We start from the raw sequence: 15,772 nt of genomic DNA, 5'->3' as shown, positions 1-15,772 counted from the left end.
CCACAACGGACCGGTTTAGCATCGTCATCACCATAGAGGCCGCCCTGATCCACCTGTCGACCTCCCACTCCATCCACCTTCACTCATGAACAAGATCTTGTGATAGTTAAACTCCTCCACCTGAGGCGGGACTTTGTCCCTGACCTGTAGTGGGCACTCTACCCTTTTCCAGGTGAGGACCATGGACTCAGACTTGGAGGTGCTGAGCTTCATTCCAGCTGCTTCACACACACACACACACACACACACACACTGTACTTTCTGGGCTATAGAGCACACCTGACTATAAGTCGCAGGTGTCCACGTTCTAACAGAAAGACGGTAAACAGACAGATTATTTAAATATTTACTTCCATACCTTAACTGCTTTTTTCCAAACAGTGCCTGTAACACGTCAGTAAAACAGCAGGAACACAGCTGGTTCAAAAATCGGACCAATGGCCTTGTAGCTTACCGGCACCTCCTATCTCTTATAATGGGGAAATTTTTCAAAGTCGCACCAAATCCAGAATCAGAGCCGGATCCAAATAATTTCACTAAATTTTGTTGATATCATCATAAAGAAGCTGTATACCAAGTTTGAAGTCAATCGGAATTGTAGTTTCGGAGAAGAAGATGATTGAAAGTTTTGTAACGGATGACGGCCAGTAAGCTAAGAAACACAAAAGTCACTGATCTGTATCTTCATCTTCCTCCTGCTCATTGAAACCACTGCAGTGGTCTTCTTCAGTGTCGGGGTTGAACATCCACAGAAAGGCTCCGTCACACTCCTTCTACGTCTCTCTTCCGTGCTGCAGCTCTGTTTCCTTCTTTACAGACACATCCATTGTTTGAACTTCAAAGCTGCATCATATGCATTTCTTCGTGTGTTTTCCATGATGAGGGTTTGTACAAAATGATTGTTCAAAGTTCAGCTTAAAACTGAACTTTAAAAAAAAAAACTTCTCCTCTTCATCACCTCTTCCACCTGTCTGTCTCACTTTTGCGCTTCCTACTAGAGCGCCCCCTGGAGGCCGTTAGCCCGTGAAAATCTATACTAGAGCCGCATCATTGTATAAGCCGCAGGGTTCAAAGCGTGAGAAAAAAGTAGCGGCTTATAGTCTGGAAAGTATGGTGCACACACACACACACACACACACACACACACATATATATATATATATATACACTACCAGTCCAAAGTTTGGACTCACCTGGTTTTTCTTTATTGTCATGACTATTTACATTGTAGATTCTCACTGAAGGCATCAAAACTATGACTGAACACATGGAATTATGTAGTTAAAAAAAGTCTGACATAACTCAAAGCATGTTTTATATTTTAGATTATCAAAACAGCCCCATTTTGCTTTGATTACCGTTTTGTACAGTCTTGGCATTCTCTCAATGACCTTCATGAGGAAGTCACCTGAAATGTTTTCCAAAAGTTCTGAAGGAGTTCCCAGTGATGCTGAGCACTTGTTGGCCATCTGCGGTCCATCTCATGTCATTTAAATGAGAAGGTGAGTCCAAACTTTTGACCGGTCAAAAGTTTTAGAACACCCCAATTTTTCCAGTTTTGTATTGAAATTCAAGCAGTTCAAGTCCAATGAACACCTTGAAATAGTACAAAGGTTCTGTGAACAGAAGACTTCCAGTTGCAGGTCTGATCTTCCAGTCTTCAGTGGTCCACTGGCGCCGTTTCATGGCCTAACCAAGCTTCTTTTTCTTATTCTGAAGTCTCAGCAATGGCTTTCTGCTGCAACTGGACCCATCAAACCTGCAACTGGAAGTCTTCTGTTCCCAGCTGGTACCAAAGTGTGTTCCAACACTACTTTTCTGCAGACACAGGGGGTTGGAGGGAATTCACAAACGTTGGGACACCTGTAGGAATTAGTGGCACCAACTTTCCAGGCTTGATCAACCTCCATTGCTGCTTTAAGTTGTCAACCCATTTCTTGTTCGCCTTTTTGTATAATTCTGAAATGTACATTATTTTTCAGTTTTGTTTAACCTTACCTTTTTTTTTTTTAACCTCTGGCAGTTCACCACTTACCTTTGTACCATTTCAAGCTGTTCATTGGACTGGAACTGCTGAATTTCAATATAAAACTGGAAAAATTGGGGTGCTCTAAAACTTTTGACCAGTAGTGTCGCAGTATGTGTAGCAGTATGTATGCATATATATATATATATATATATATATATATATATACTGTATATACATGTATGTGTTTCATTGAAGGTGCAAACCAGTCTGAAAGCTGCAGATCTGAGTTACTGGGCCAATACCAGCCTTTAATCAAGCAGGTGTCATGTTTGCAGCTCCGTGCGGCAGAAGGTTATCTGGCCTTTAATGAACTATTGATGTTTTATGACAGGACTCAGACGCCGCCTTTACAGAGTCTGTGTTGACAACAGGCACAAAGTCGGGCTGTGATCTCATCCACGGTAGCGCGATGCTCTTGTATTTATGACTCCCTGACACGGCGGATACGCTGGACCGCGCTGTGATGCTGCAGCTGCATCGGCCGCGTAAACAAACCTCACAGGCCCTTTGACCGGTCTGACCTGGACCAGACGGCCGCCTGGCTTTCCCACGCTTCCCTAGACTGGACTGGAATGAGACACCGTGGAATACTTCAGCACTGGAAACACTATCGGAATATGGTGACTCATCCCCAGACGGTCAAACAAGTCCACTACGCTTTTGTTTTCCTTTACATCTTGTGTGCTTTCACTTGTGCACACACCTACATTGCAGACTCTGGAAGAAAGAGAATCAAGAATAATTCCACTTATCGGTTCCACAACGTGATCACGTCAAATGTGCCACTGATTATGGTACCGTCATCGCTTAAGTCTTGTCAGTTCCCATCCTTAGGCCTCTGTCTTGTTATACAGGGTTCCTGCGGGTTTCTACAAGTTAAATTTAAGACTTTTTAAAGGGCTCATATTTATCTAAACTACTTTTCTTAGTCTGTGGTTCATTTATTTGTGTATTTGGACCCTAATAGTTCGTACAGTTTGATTTTGAACCCTCCAGCTGCTGCAAAGCCAACAAAAATCGAGTGGATTTCTACAACCTGTTTTAATTCCTTCTTAATTTGTAACATTTTAAAACTAGTTACGTCACAACATTTGCACATATGAGGTCCAGACTTCTGTCAAATGTTTCTCTAGTTCGACATAATTGTTTGTCAGCAGCAGCGGTTGTAGTCCAGACTGAAAATATGTCCAAACTTGGAGCCCATTGCCTAAAATGTTCAATTGTTGGTTGAATGGGACAGAGCAACACAGCCAATAACCTGGAGGGGGCGGGGCCTGAAGTGTCTCATGTGCATTTAAAGGGCCAGCGCTCCAAAGCACCTTTCTGGTGTCATTAACTCAGAAACAGGGACCTGTGGAGTTGAATGAATGAAGAATTCAGTCCCAAGCAGAGCATTTACAGTTTATATAGACCACAGGGAAATGTGGGAAAATGAAGAATTCCATTAAAAAAAAAAAAACCAGCAAAATATCACTCCTTCAACACCTTTTTAAGACTACTTAGAACAGAATTTAATGCCTAATTCATTTTCATACTGGCAAAAATTCATGACTCCTAGAATTTAGGGAAAATGTATTTATTTACTCCAACGACTTGATTCCCACTGTTCTGAATCATTTCTCACTGGGGGGGGGGGGCTGCAAAATTAGCGATAACTGGTTCCTAATTTCATTTGGAACTGAGACTAAGACTAGCATTCCTTTCTTTGCATGTTGGACATATTTAAACGCAATACAGCGAACACGTTTATGGCAGCGTACTGGGGCATTGTAAAGGGGGGTAAACATGACAAATTCACAAGGCCCAGCATTTCTGGGGGGCCCATAGAGCAGTGGAGGGGGTCCAGTGGATACAGGTTAGACGCTGTGAAAGTTTCGCATAATGTCAGTGGTATAATGAAGGCATAGAAGCCGGGAGTCGGACGTTGAAGGCATGTTAAGTTTCATTTTCGCTTCACACCAGCATTAGTTATTTATGGACCACACTCCCATAAATATAACTTCTGCCCCTACCACCCCCCCAGCTCTGAGAAATTGACAAGATACTGTATTTTATGAAGAGTGGAGCAAGGTTTGAGATTTTTCATTATAGTTGAGTTTTATTGAGTTTTGACTTTTTTTTTTTTCTCTAATTCAGTTAGTTTTAATTCGTTTTTAGAGCAGGTTTGCTAGTTTTTATTAGTTTTCTTTTTTTTCTAAATGCTTAGTTTTAGTCTTGTTTTAGTATTAATTTTAGTTTTGTCTTATCTTTTATCTTCTTTGCCTTTGTATTCAAATAAATCCCAGACAGGACTCTGCTGCTTTCTCTAAACTTCAGTCTCCATGTTTCCAGGTAGAGTGGGGACCAGAAGACGACTGGAAACCACAAGTGATGAGAAGTGATGAACCGTGAAGTACCGTATGGTGCCAACAGCTAAAATTGCTAGAGCAAAATAAATTGTTTTCGTATCAATCCGACATTGACAAAAACAAAAACAAAGGGAATTTTATCCATAATTTTTATATGCTGTAGTTAGTTTTGTAAACACACAATACAGTTTCAGTTAGTTATCATTTTTTTCTTTTAATTATAGTTTTTATTTATTTCAGTTAACAAAAAAAATTTTTTTCAATTCTAGTTTTCATCATTGTGTTAGTTTTCGTTAATGATAATAACCTCGGGGCCCAGAGCGTTTAGCTTTCATGGGGCCCACAGTTGCTAGCGGCGCCCCAAGCAACGTAACTTAAGACCGACTATATCAAATGTCATACCTTTTAAAGACTTTTTAAAGGTATAAAATGCAGATTTGTAAATTCAAGACTTTTAAGACTTTTTAAGACCCCATGAGAACCCTGTAGAAACATCCCATACATCCATGGAGCCTGATGTAAAGGCGGTGCATTCGTAGTGTGAGATCTGATGGACTCTACTGTAATCCTGCTGCAGCGTCTTTTAATTGAGTGTGACGGCCCGGCGTTACTCCATCAACCCGACGCCTTCGGGGGATGCAGGTGTTGATTCTTCCAGTCCGCCTCCCGTTGTGTGGCTGGCGTTCAGCTCTGTGGCGTTCCCACCGAGCCATCAGCGGTGTGCGTACACTGATGCTACCCGATACGTCCTCTGGGAGGGAGTTGATTTCCTCCTGAAGCCGATGCGCTGTTGGCATCCGGCCTCGTCTGTGAATTCTCAGCTGTCTCTTATTCTTTTTCCAGGCTGATCATGACTCCGGCTTCGTCACTGCCATCGAAGGCCTCGAACATTTTAACAGCTGCCGATTATGAGCCATTAGAGAAGACGATTTGACCTTTATTAGCTCGAGTCGATAGCATCACTTGGCGGAACTAAAGTGGGTTTGTTTTTTTTAGTTAAACTGGTAATGACGAACCTCTGACGCATTAAAATATCGAGGGTTTTTAGCTTATTAGATTGGATAAAATCAGTTGACGTGAGCCAAGAAGCAAATCAAGTCACCAAAACAAGCAGATGACTGGCATTAACACTGGTTCAGATGTTTTTGTTCTTTTAATAAATCATCAGCGTCAGAGCTGAGGAAGCAGAGAACAGAAGGTTAGAGCCTTCCTTCCTTGTCATCAAAAAATCTAACAAAACAAAAAGGACTTTCATTTCATCTATTGGAAGTTTTTTTCGAACATAAGTATAAACAAAATACAAAGGTGAACAAAAGGCAAAGAGAAACCACAACTTTAACCCTTTCATGCACGAATTATGAGAACCTTAATCAAAAATTTTTCCTGAGTATTTTTTATTCCTCTTTAGGCATGAAAAAAACAATGTGATTGAAAATTTTCTTCAGAAAAATAAATCAAATAACTAAAATAAAAATAATAAAATAAAAATACATTAAAAAATAATAAAAAAAAAAATTCAAATTAACCTATTTTTCATGAAGTTGCAAAAATGTCAATTTAGCTGGACACCACGTTTAATTTTTGATGCACAGAAACATGTATTTACTGATAAATTGTGTGAAAACGATGGGGAGGGCTTGTGATTCTGGGGGTTTATGCTCAGGGGAGAGCTACATAATGTTACCAATTCATGTCAGAAAAGATATGTAGTGTCTTAAAACTTTAATACAGATATGTGTAAAAAAAAAAAAAAAAAAAAAAGAACACCATAATCCATGAATATCCAAGAACATCTGCAGAATAGCTGTCCACTGTAGTGACCAGTATACATGAAAGGGTTAAACAGAATATTCCAGAGTACTGAAGGCAGTAAGACAACCCAAAAAAACCCAAAACAGGTGGTTCCAGGCACAACAAACCCCGCCCCTCGTACATATTGTATTTTATTTTTGCATCAGTCCAGCTGATGTCATCATGTCTATGCATGTGCTGTCACCATATCAACTGGCTCTATATATGACAAGTTTGAAGGAAATTGAAGTCAAATTGATGTTTTGTATAGATGTGAAATTTTGCCCATTTTAAGTAAATGGGAGAAAAAAAAAGATGTGAAAAATTCAGAAAAATTTTAACTTTGAGCTATTTCTCCCAAAATGTAACCACATCTATTCTGGTTCACTGGTAGTCTATAAACCAAATTTAGTATGAATTCAGCCAATAGTTTTGCTGCTACAGACATGTGAAATTTTGCCCATTATAAGTAAATGGGGAAAAAAAAATATTTTAAAAATTTATAAAAAATTGAAACTTGGACCCATTTTCCCCCAAAATGTAATGACATCTATTCTGGGTCACTGGCAATCTATAACCAAATTTGTGTATAAATTCAACACATAGTTTTGCTGCTATAGACATTTGAAATTTTGCCCATTATAAGTAAAGGAAAGGAAGGAAAAAAAAAAGATGCAAAAAAAGAAATCATAAAAAAATTGAACTTTGACCTACTTTTCCCAAAATTGAAATGCATCTATTCTGGGTCACTGGCAATCTATAAACCAAATTTAGTATGAATTCAAACAATTGTTTTGCTGCTAAAGTGTTAACAAAGAAACAAACGGAAAAAATAAATAAATAAATAAATAAATAAAAAAAAACAGTACCCTGGGGTAAAAAAAACACACAACGTTCAACTACTTCATTGTGGCTCCTCAACAACACTTCACGCCCAAAGTAGGAAGAAGCCAGGTTTATGTTGTCCAACCCCAACATATACAATCCATAAAACAAAACAAACCAAAACAAAAAAAAAACAGGTCTGTACTAAGTTTCTTGGAAAAGAGCTGAAGTCAAAACATACATAGAAAATCTGAAAGCCCAAAACAGTACAGATGTATTTCCTCCTTTGAACACTTCTGTTACCATCCTGGGTTAAACTGCTGTTCCTCATCCTTATATTTGTTTAAAAATTATATTGTATATATTCCTTAAACTGCAGTTTAAAGGAATATATACAATATCAGCTGATTTATGTTTTTACTTTGCTTTATTTCATCCGTAGACGTTCTGAAGTTTCCCTCTTACATTATATCCTCCTTCTCTCTCAGAACAAATTCTGTATTTTATTTGAAAGTAACTTATGTCTTGCTTTAAATACTAGTTGTGCTGTTTTAAAATGAATCAAATGTGGACATTTTAGAGTTTGTAATTTTAGAAAAAGTTCATTTGTATAGTCCCTATATCCTGCATTATTTACCAGTCTAATGGCCTGTTTTTTGTATAGTATATATTGTTTGTACATTGGTTTTATATGTTTCCTCACACCTCAACACAGTAACCCAAATACGTGAACTTTCATGTGTAATGTTCATTTGCATAAATAACGGTACATCTGAGTCATGGATGTGGATCCAGATGCAGAAACAACAGATAAGAATGGAAACCAAACCAAAAACCACCAGGTCCAAGTAAACATGAGGGTTTCAGACCAAACAGGAACATGGAGGATGAGGTAATGAAGGAAGGTGAGTGGTTTATGTTAGAGTTGATTCTAGAATAGAAACAGATGGAAACCAAGGATGGAAAACTGCAGGTGAAACCAGGACCATGGAAAACTACTGAGATGGAGATGAGCACAGGAAGAAACACAGGAAGAAAACAGGTGAGAAAAATAGGACCAAGGGTTCTGTCGTCCAATGGCATTTTTTACCCATAAACACCCAGAGCTACTGTTGTGTCAGTTCCCAAATGTTTTTTTTTTTTTTTTTTCCTGTCTATATAACCTTTCATAAGTGATTTATCACCATTTATTACGATATTATCCTCTGTATTTTGTATTTTTTCAGTGTAAATCAGGTATTTTCCTATATTTAATTTACTGATCATGTAGATGTTGTTTAAAGCTCTGATTAAAGTTGGTGGTTATTATATCAGAAATAGAGAAAACAGAAGAAAAGGTGACTTTTTCAGCAAATCTCTCATTAACTGAACATAAACCCAGTGTGTCCATCCACTGTCATCGATCCAACTCCATTGGTTTTACTGCTGAATCAATGTTGTAGAAGATGACAGTGTTTCCATGGTAACTAAGGAGCCTCTGAACGTCCAAATGGGTCATATGTGATGACCATGAAAAGACGACAAACTGTGTTTTACACCAATTATTAACATGTATTGATAGGATTAGTGAATCAAAAGGTGTTAAATGTTTTAGGTTGCTGATGGCTGTTTGGGTCTTTATGGGTTAGAGACATTAATTGACATTGACCTTACAAGGTCAAAGGTCATGGCACCAAATGAAAGCCCATATGTGACTTCCTATGTACTGCCAATAGTAATTATATCAATATCTTCAACTGTTTTGGAATGTGTCCCATTATAAATCCACGGGGATTTTGAAAAATTCAAAAATAATTCTGACAGTTTCGAAAAAGAAGATTCTTGAAAAATTGTTTATGGATGGAAGATGGATGACAACTGATACCAATAGTCCATCGGACCCTTCGGGAAGTTGGCCAAGTGCTAATGCTAATTGCTGATGCTAATGTTCCGTGTTATGTGTGTTGTGATAGGTAGAATTCTGAGACCAAATTAAACAAGAAAAGCACTTGGAGAGCACAGACCTCTGCCAAGACAGACCCCCCCCCCCCCCCCCCCCCCATCACCACCAAAATTTAATTGTTTTTTCCTTGTGCCAGTATCAACATTTCCTGAAAATTTCATGAATATCCGTCCATAACTTTTTCAGTGATCTTGCTAACAAACAAACAAACAAACAAACACACACTCAAAGCAAAGTGATCACAATACCTCCTGGCAGAGGGTTAGGTACTTTTCTGTGAAAAAAGAAAAAATTTCTTCAAAAAAATTGAAATTTTTTGGTTATTCAGTTACAGCTTTTTCATGTTATTTTACATCTGACATGTAAAATCAGTCTATTTTTGTCATTTCACTGATATTTTCCTGTATCTTAAAAATACAGGAAAAATCTGTGAAAGAAACAGTGAAAATTCTGTTAAATTACAGATTTTTTTTTACAGTGAAGGTGTGTAAACTTCACAGCTGTAGACACTAATCTCCTCAGCTGTCTCCATGGCTGCTGAAAACACTGGTGTAATTTCACCCCATTAGCCCGCTGTCAATCACAGACGCCACATCCGGAGTCGCAGAGCATACATCACACTTAAGCCGCTAATTTACAGCTGATTAATAAACAGCTCTGCTCCTCCTCCTCCTCCTCCATGTTAGAATGTCGGTTTGGAGGAAACACGAGGTGTCCAGATCTTTGAGGAACGCTGCGATGATGGATTCGGACCCAGTGAGGACCACCTTCAGGCACAAAATACAGCCCATCATCTGGAAGTTATCCTTAGAAACACTCGCTGGTTTTAATGTAAACCCTGTTTCAGCCTCTGAGACTTACTGTTTGTGGCGCCCAGGGCAACGTGAAGATAAGGCTTAAAAACAGCCATGAGCAACAACGCAGCAACGCAACTCACCTCAAACTGACAGCATGGAAATATAGGCAACACCCAACCACAAAATACACAAACTGATGAGGTTGTCCTGCCTGGAAAAGCAGCCGTTTGTTTCCTGCTTCATGGGGACAAACACCATCTAACACCACAGATCTAATCTGAACCTTAACCAGCCTGTTTTTGTCCCTAAACCATCGTATTCCCACAGACAGAAAGAATACAACAATGACCATCAGCAGATCGTCCTCACTGTTGTTCTGTGTGTTTTTATGAGGTTTGGTCTTTTCTCATCTGCTTATGGACTACAGATGGAAGTTAGCACTGCTGCTACAGTCTGGCAGATTTACAGCTGCAAATGTTGTAGATGTTCACCAATATGCACTGTCCCAAATAAATAAACTGGAAAAAATCTAAATCTTATCAAGTGTATTTTTCTCATTTCTAGTCCAAATCTCTCATCATACTTAAAATAAGACATAATCACCTAAAGAGTAACTTTTCAGTGAGATATAAGAACTGATTTTTAGACAATAGATCTAGAAAATCTCATTTCAAGAAATCTTACCAAGATAATTTTCACTACTTCTATTGGCAGATTTTTTTTCCTGCTTAATTCAAGATTTTTTTGCTTAATTCAAGCAAAAAATCTGTCAATATTGGAACAAGTGAAAATTATCTTGATAAGATTTCTTGAAATAAGATTTTCCAGATCTATTATCTAAAAATCAGTTCTCATATCTCACTGAAAAGTTCCCCTTTAGGTGATTATGAAAAAATCTAAATCTTACCAAGTGTATTTTTCTCAATTCTAGTCCAAATATCTCATGACATTTAAAATAAGACATAATCACCCAAAGAGTAACTTTTCAGTGAGATATAAGAACTGATTTTTAGACAATAGAGTTTGGATTGTTTTTTTTTTTTGTTTTTTTTTTTGCTTAATTCATGATATTTTTTTTTGCTTAATTCAAGAAAAAAAGGTAAAGTTAAACAAAACTGAAAAATAATGTACATTTCAGAATGATACAAAAAGGCCTTTTTCAGCGAACAAGAAATGGGTTAACAACTTAAAGCAGTTCTGCAGCAATGGAGGTTGATCAAGCCTGGACAGTTGGTGCTACCAGTTCCTCCAGGTGTCCCAACGTTTGTGAATTCCTTCCAACCCCCTGTGTCTGCATAAAAGTAGTGTTGGAACACACTTTGGTACCATACCGCTGGAGCATTATTTGAACAGTATTGGACTGCAGAAAGTAGTGTGTTACTATAAAAATGGAAAAGAGGAAAAGGCAATTAACAATAGAAGAGAGACAGAACATCAGAACACTGAAACATGTAGGTCTGTCCTACAGAGAAATGTCCAAGAAAGTCCAGGTGTCAGTAAGTCCAGTTTCCTTCACCATCCAAAGGCACTCAGAAACTGGACTGGGAAATGCAGACAGGAAGAGGTCTGGAAGAACCAAAGACAACAGAATCAGAAGACAAGTTTATGACAGTCAACAGCTGGAGTGAGAGGAGACTCACCGGACAACAGCTTCAAGCACAGTGAAGATAGTGGTCGTAGTAAGCAAGTCTGAGTTTACACTGTGAACACAAGTGTTCATACTGTTTTTAATGCTGACCATAAGTTTTCTGTTCTTGGAATTGTATCTCCTTGCAACCGCTAGTTTGTAAGACACCTGTGTCCTTCAAAACATGTTACTCTCAGTCAGCTTCTCGATTCTGCATACTGTAAGCTACTTTATCTCTAAAGAGGGGGGGCCGTAGGCGCAAATTGGCAGCCACGCTTCTGTCAGTCTGCCCCAGGGCAGCTGTCGCTACATATGTAGTTTACCACCACCAGAGGGAGAATGTGAGAGCAAATGAATAATGGATCAATAATGTAAAGCGCTTTGGGAGTCTAGAAAAGCACTATATAAAATCCAATCCATTATTCTAAAGATAGCACTAGGTACAGTTTGAACTTTTAGCCCATAGCAGAGCATGAGCTCTCTCAGTTCTGGAATTCAACAAAAAGTAACTTTTCGAACTTCCCAGAATGACTCCAAGGTCTTACATTCTGTCCTGTGTCCATCTGATGTTCTTTCTTCTGCTTGGCGACAGTATCATACGTCATATTTTATATTAACTAATCCCATGTAAGCTTAGCACAGCCTCTATAAGTCAGACTGATTTTCTGTATTAGGTAGAACTGACTCTTAAGAGAGGGCGAAGCTTCGTCTGTCAGTTTTCTCATTTGTGCACAAGTAAACGGATCGACTGATTGAAGCAAATCCATTCTCCACGAAATCTTTTTCGTTTTCCAACCATCACAGAAGACTTCCAGTTGCAGGTTTGATGGGCCAAATTGCAGCAAGAAAGCCACTGCTGAGACTTCAGAATAAGAAAAAGAGGCTTGGCTGGACCACAAAACACCACCAGTGGACTACTGAAGAGTGGGAGAAGGTGTTCTGGACTGATGAATCCAAATTTGAAATCTTCAGTTCATCCTGTAGGACTTCTGTACGCCGTCGAGTAGGTGAAAGGATGGTTCCTCAGTGTGTGACATAAACTGTCAAACATGGAGGAGGAAGTGTGATGGTCTGGGGCTGTTTTGCTGGATCCAGGGTCGGTGACTCGTACAGAGTGAAAGGCACCCTGAACCCGTATGGCTCCCACAGCTTTCTGCAGCTATGCCATGCACTACCCTCTGGGATGCAATGCCTAGTTGGTCAGGGGTTCATCCTACAGCACATAATGACCCAAAACACAAGTCCAAGCTCTGCCAGAACTACCTGAAGAAAAAAGAACAAGATGGTTCCTTTGAAAACATGGAGTGCCCAGCACAGTGTCCAGACCTAAACCCCATGGAGCTGGTTTGGATGAACTGGACAGAAGAGTGAAAGCAAAGACACCTACAAGTGCCACACATTTATGGGAACTTCTGCAGCAGAGTTGGAAGAACTTTGTGAAGAATATTTGATTTCCACTGTAGAAAGAATGCCACGAGTGTGTTCAACTGTTCTGTCTGCCAAAGGTGGACACTGTGGTGAGTCAAAAGTTTAGAATAGATTCTGGTTTCTAAGTTGATTCCATGATTTCTTTTTTAACTTCAATTGTTTATTCGTTCTATGCTTTAATTTCAGAGTACACTGAGACATTAAACTGCATTATTTTCAATGAAATTCTGGAAAAATTGGGGTGTTCTAAAACTTTTGACTGGTAGTGTATATACCATAGATAAAAAAAACAAAAAAAACAAACTGTATTCTGTTTAAAATAAGAGTTTTACCATTCTATAATCCTTAGATAATATTTGTTTACTTGATAAGAGCAATTTTCTTACTGCACAGGCAAATAATTTTAGTTAAAGAAGACATTTTAATCCAGTATTGAGTTTAATTTCCTTATTTTTGCAGTGCTGTCTGTTATTGACATCTGTGACTGGACATAAAACTGTTCTGACGTGTCAACAAGTGCAGGAGTGCAGAGGTCTGAAGCTCAGACATCCTGACATTTGTACGTCTGATGTCTGAAGTGTAGCTCCGTGTTGTTCTGTTCCTCTGGGTCCACCGTGGTATAGATTTTTCTTTTCTGATGCATGGCTGAAGCAGATTGAACAGATGGAGTCTGTGCGTCGGCCTCATTAGTTTGTGCAGGATGTGGACTGGAAACCCAGACCCGGACGGCGGTAAAATACTGGTACTACCGAATAACACATATAGACCCTGAGCTACTTTTTATGGCAGTTCCCAAATGAATTTTTCTCTATCTTTAACCTTTCTTAAATGATTTATCACCATTTCTTTGAATATTATCCTCTGGACTTTGCATTTTTTCATGAACTATAGAGGGTATGCATGTGACGTCACCGCTAGTGGAAGTCATTGCGGTTACGTCCGCTGAGTGGCAGAAAGAGGCAGATGAGTAGCGGCTTTGGCTTGAATACTGCGAAAACTTTAGAACAATCTAAAATATGGGGAAGAGCTGCTGTGTCACTAATCGCACAAATAGGTTTAAAAAGCACTCGGAGCTATCGTTTTAGCGGCGACCTAAAGCCAAAGACAAAAGAAGCAGATGGATCGCTGCAATTCGTAGAAATAACTGGAATCCAGGCAACAAAACCTGGATTCGTGTCAGGTAACGTCAATTTATGCTGTATTCTTGCGTAAAATCATACCTTAAATTACATATTGTTTTGGCTAACGTTACTTCTTAGTAAAGCTCTTAATGTTAGCATCTGTCATTTAGTTCTATGTTTCAGAACTGAAACGTTTTTGTCTTCAGTTGTGTGATTCTGAACCTTGTGCTCTACATGATTTGTAAACTAGCTTAAACTGAGGCTAACCTAGTTTTCCAAATAAGGGGGTACTCTAGCACAAAGCTGTTGGATCTGTGTTGGATCCAGTATTTGATGTGAACTCTCCTTAAATCTCCACAGTACCAGTAGATCATCCACTCACTTGGGTCAATACTAAGGGTTCAACTCCAGTAAATCAGTAGTGAACTGTGAGCACTACTGCTGGGCCTTTACCACGGAAATCACCGCCAACAAAATCCGTCTGCACTGACACAAAACCTCCAAAACAATAGTATGTTGAATTAAAGCACTCACCAGCTGGAATCCTCTAATTGACGATGATGAGGATGTCAACAACTCTGTGTCTTTTGGATGCTTTCAGCCTTTGCATTGGGGATTTTCCCGGCGTTGAACTCAGGTTCATATAAATGTCAGGATAGGTGATTTCTGCCACAGATCAATGTTCGAAGACCACTTGTTGTTTGGTAGCTTGTATGGATCCATGTCCAGTCCAGTTGTCTTTAATTTCATGTTATATTCCACATTTTTCCTGGTCTCGCTGTAGTTACTGCTATACTCTGTCATGTTGAGCCGGTTTGTTTTAGCCACTCAGTCTGACTTACAGGGGCGTGGCCCAGGGGGGAAGTGACGGATGTGCATTCACTCTATAATTAATTTATGGATCATGTAGAAGTTAACCCATGAAGACCCAAACATCCATCAGTGAATACTGATCTAAACAGTTTAATAACTGTTGATCCATTAATTCTATCAATACGTGTAAAATACAGCTCGTCATCTTTTCATGGTCATCAGATATGACCCATTTGGACGTTCAGAGGCTCTGTAGTTACCATGGAAACACCCTCATCTTCTACAACATTGATTCACCAGTAAAACCCATGGAGTTGGATCAATGACAGTGGATGGACACACTGGGTTTATGTTCAATTAATGAGGGATTTGACTGAAAAAGTCACTTTTTCTTCTGTGTTCTCTGTTTTTGATATAATAACCCTCAACATTTACATCAGGGGTGTCAAACTCATTTTAGTTCAGGGGCCACATTAAGCCCAAATTGATCTCAAGTGGCCGGACTAGTAAAACAATAGCATAATAACCTGTAAATAAGACAACTCCAATTTTTTCTCTTTTTTTTTAGTGCAATCAAAATTAAATTATGAAAGTATGTACATTTACAAACTATCCAAACAAAAACGATATGAATAACCTGAAAAAACTGAAATTTCTTGAGAGAAATAAGTGTGATTTTAACAATATTAGACTTCAGCTTACCATTTATACATGCATATTATGGATTGGATCTACAAAGGCACAAAATATTTAATAACAGGAAGAATAATGTTAAAATATCACTTACAAAATTTCAGGTTTTTCACATTTTATTGTTTGTAAATGTTAATGTAAGCTTTTACTCTAAAACAAAGAGAAAAATTTGGAGTTGTCATTAATAATAGGTGTAATGTAATATGTTTTTCACATTAAACTAAGATAATTTGGAGTAATTATTTATAGGTTATTATGCTGTTATTTTAGTTGAGATTACATTGTTCTGTATGTGGAACCTGAACTAAAACGAGTTTCTTAATATCTTACGTGTAATTTTTGCTCTTTGCAAATTCAT

The sequence above is a fragment of the Sphaeramia orbicularis genome, chromosome 20, assembly GCF_902148855.1.
Source record: "Sphaeramia orbicularis chromosome 20, fSphaOr1.1, whole genome shotgun sequence".
NCBI classification, from domain to species: domain Eukaryota; kingdom Metazoa; phylum Chordata; class Actinopteri; order Kurtiformes; family Apogonidae; genus Sphaeramia; species Sphaeramia orbicularis.
Note: the sequence above shows the minus strand (reverse complement) of the source record.